Here is a 4,182-nt window from a genome sequence, read left to right as displayed (position 1 = left end):
ATGCCATACAAATGACACTATGTAATATGCAGTGCTTAGAATTTTTCCTTAATATAGTTTTTAAAAATCCATCCATATAGGGTACATTGTGATAGCCTACTCCTTTTTTTTTTTTTTTTTTTTTGAAAGTAGGGCCTTTTATTTCTCTTGGATTGTCTAAAGGAAACCAGAAGTTTGGTTTAATGTTTAAAATGAGGGAGCACATACAAAACCGAACACCTGAAGGCTAACACCAGACTTCTGCGGAGGAGAGAGCCATCTCCCAGGCAGGAAGCTACCGCGCTAGGTAAAGGGTGATGGGACAGTGGTCACTGCCAAGAGCCTTGGACCGGATCTTGCTGTCACACAATGCAGGTAAAAGAGAGTGGGAAAGCAAAAAGTAATCAAGGCGCCAACCAACATTCTTAGAGCGGGCATTCATCATGTAAGTCCAGAAAGTGTAAGCGTAAGCAGTGTCGGGGTAGAGATGCCGGAAGCTGTCAGCCAATGGTACAGCCTGTAGCAATTCCCCAAAACCTTGGCGCTCCTGGGGAGTAAAGCCAGCATTCTTTTTGTTTCCTTTGGGGTTACGAAGGTCAATTTCTTCATGAGCCACATTGAGATCCCCACATAGCACAAGAGGCTTTCTGGAAGCCAAGTCCTTTAGAAACTTTCGGAAGGCTTCATCCCAACGCTGTCGGTATTCCAGTCTTACCAGACCCCTGCCTGCATTGGGAACATAGGCTGTTACCAAGAAAAAGGACTCAAATTCAGCCACAATCACCCGGCCTTCTTGATCATGTTCTTCCTCGCCAATGCCATAAGAGACTTTTAGTGGGCACTGGCGGGAAAGTAGGCCCACACCACTGTATCCTTCTTTGTCTGACGGAGCTGACCAGTACTGATGGGTGAGTCCAGGCAGCTCTTGCAGTTCAGCCGGGAGTTTGTTCTCCGAGCATTTGGTCTCTTGGAGGCACAAGATATCTGGTGCTTCTTCCTTTACCCAATCCAAACCTTTCTTTTTAATCCAGGCTCGAAGCCCATCCACATTCCAGGAGCATATCTTGAGTGTGGCAGATTTGCCACTGGGTGAGGTTTTCTGATCTGGGGGGTCCTCATACAGGACAGGGCCCTCTCCCGCGGCCTCCTTCTCGGTTTTCTTTGCTGCCCCCTTACTCTTCTTGGTCTCTGGCTCCGACTTGGGTTCTTCCCCGTCCTCGGCCGCCGCTTTCTTTCCCCCCTTTGGCATCGCTGTGACGAAAGCCCTTAGGCTCCTGGAGCACCGAAGCAGTGTTTACTGTGCTGCCTGACCTCCCAACGAAGCCAGAGACCCTCACGGCACAAAGAATGGAGTCTAGCCTACTCCTTTTTATTGCTAAAAGGCAATCTATCCATAATTCCTATTATGGATAGATCACCCTTTGGTTAGTTATTCAGAAGCTGATGGGCAATGGCTGGGTTGGGTCCGGTCTGTTATGAGCAATGCTGTTGCTAACATTTCCACAAAATTCTTTATGAATACATGCTCCATTTTGTTTTAAGACGTGTATTCCCACTTAAAAGTTCCAGTGTAGGAAGATCACTCCTCTGAATAGCTAGCCTAGAATAAATGAATATAATTACAGCTCGACTAGCTAAGACTTATATAACTTCTTTCTGGATTCAATGCTTGGTGTCTTTTCAAGTATTACATATGTAAATTCATAACTATTTGGCTTGCTCTAAGTAATGCATCTAGTTGGTTTCCCCATAAGAAGATGAATCAAATCTCTATGGTAACATCACATGATTCCCTGTGGCGTTAAGAGCACTTGATTCTCTTTCAAAGTAATCTTTCCCACACTGTTAGCCATTTCGTTTGTTTGTGGTGCTAGGATTGAACTAAGCCCAGTGCATGCTGAGTGAGTGCTCCACCCCTCACTACATGGAAGTCTACATGGAGAAATGACCGAGTAAGTCCATCACCCACTTTTCCCACTTTGGAAATAATGCTAGCTTCAGTACACAGACAGGGAATTAGGATGCTCTGAGATCAGATAACTCTGCTCACTGTCACACAGCTACAATGTAACAGAGCAGATCCAGAGTGAAGATTCTAAACCACATGGTACTCACTCAGCTCATCTCTGTTCACTTTTTGTCTTAAAAGTATTCCTTTTCAGGGGTGAGGAGATTGCTCAATGGGCAAAGTGCTAGCTATGCAAGTGTCAATCACTCATTTTTTTATTTTTATGAGTTATTGTATTTGGGTTTCTGCTGTTGAGTTGCATTGCTTAAATATTCTAGATGTTACTCTCTTGTCAAGTAAACAGTTTCTAAGTATCTCCTGTGGTTCTGTAGGTGCTCTGCTCGCGGGACTCCTGTGCTGCTTCCAGTATCTACGTTTGGTTTTGTTTCTGCTTTTATGTCTTTGTCTAAAATAATACTTAGCTGTTGTAAGGTCCTGATGCACTCACCTCCTTGCCTTCTGGAAGTTTCACCGTCTGGGTCTTACATGTAAGTAGTTTATGTATTTCGAATCGAGTTTTGTAACTGGCAAGAAGAGACAGAAGCCTGATTTTGTTCTTCTTCATGTACTATGTCTACTTTTCCCTCGAGGCACTTTGAAGACTGTCCTCTCTCCAACATGCATTCTTAGCACCTTGTCAAAACTCCATGGGTTTACGTCTTGCCTCTCTTCTCTGTTCCATTGGCCTGTGTGCCCATTTACGTACCAATACTGTATAGTTCTGGTTACCTGTGGGACTGTGATAGGCAGCCTATTTTGGTTGAATGGGGCTTGCTCTGGTGACCCAATAGAGAAATCTACAAGGGATGGAAAGGCAAGCCACATTCCCAGAATCAGGTGCCTGTCCATAATTCTGTAACTATCAGTCATGCATACAATATCCCAAGCTTCTGGGCACTCTGGCTAGACTCCACCCCCGCAGCTACCTTACTATAGCCAGGTGTGCTCCTCCCCACAATTACCTGATAGCCCAGCCCACTATAAGAGGAGCTGCTTAGCCCTTCCTTGCTCTCTTTAGCCCTCTCCTCCCTTCATCCCTGGGGCTGAGTGTCACCCTGGGGCCCCTATTCTGTTCTCAGCTCCTCTGCCATATTCAGCGTGGGATGCCGGAGGCTGAGAACCTGGTACCGGGGGGCTGCCCCTTGTCCACCACCTGCCATGTGGGGTCAGTGGCTTAACACAGCCAGACATCCACCCAGGGCCACGTGGAAAGCATGCACAGTCCTCCCGTGTCCACCCACCCAGAGCACTGGAACTCTGGTGGGACTCAGGTTCTCTCCCACTCCCCTCTTTTCCCCACACCCACGGCCCCGCAAATGGTAGCAGAGGATGGCTGTGCCATCCACACAAGACAGAACCAGCTAAAGAAGACACTCCGCACACAGAGACCTACATTAAAACTCCAAATCGCCCAAATCCGTGAGTGACCTAGTTCAAAATCTAGGCCTTTTAATCTCTTCTCTCTCTCTCTTCTCTCCCTCTCTCCCTCTCTCTCTCTCTCCCCCACACCCACGGCTCCACAGTTACTCTAGCCTTTCATTGCATTTCGAAGATAAGTGGCATGTTATCACATCATAGTGGAGTGACTATGGATGATGGTAACGTACTACATATTTCAAAAGGCCAGAGGAGGGTTTGGGAAGATAGTCGGTAGAGTTCAGATCCTCAGCACCAATGGAAAAGCCTAGTATAGCACTATGTGCCTGATGCCCATAAGGGAACTGGAGAGGGTGGGAACGGGATGATGGATCCCTGGAGCTAAGTGGCCAAACAGAATAGCTGAATCAGTGAGCTTTAGGTTCAGCAAGAGGCCCTATCTCCAATAAACACGATGATGATGGGTGAGCAATTAAGGAAGACACCCAACACTGATCTCTGGCAAGAGCTGTCTATGGAAGAGACCAAGGGAAAGGAGGCTGAGCGGTGAAGAAGTAACCTTCCCCAGAGAGAGGCCTGACCTCTGCTCCAGGCTCCTGGGCTTCTGGAATGTCTTGTCTAATTCAGAGCCTTTGGCTATTGACAACCTAACAAGAAGTGATAGGAACCTTGGAGTCACATGATATCAGTTATGGTCTCCAAGGACACTGATGACTGAAAGTATCAGCTTGCCTTCCAGGAGTAGCTAGAGATTATGAGCTTGACTGATCATCAAAGGTTGATTCTTTCTACTCGTGGTGATAGGGAGGGTATCTGGC

General features: G+C 46.8%; 1 pseudogene; it reads right to left on the bottom strand.

Annotated features, from left to right (window-relative positions):
• Positions 1–274: 274 nt before the first annotated feature.
• LOC110292497 (DNA repair nuclease/redox regulator APEX1 pseudogene) lies at positions 275–1,321 on the bottom strand (annotated as a pseudogene).
• Positions 1,322–4,182: the final 2,861 nt, after the last annotated feature.

Source organism: Mus caroli, unplaced genomic scaffold, assembly GCF_978045245.1.
Source record: "Mus caroli unplaced genomic scaffold, Mus_caroli_1 scaffold_6, whole genome shotgun sequence".
NCBI classification, from domain to species: domain Eukaryota; kingdom Metazoa; phylum Chordata; class Mammalia; order Rodentia; family Muridae; genus Mus; species Mus caroli.
This window is presented reverse-complemented; position numbering and strand designations above follow the sequence as displayed.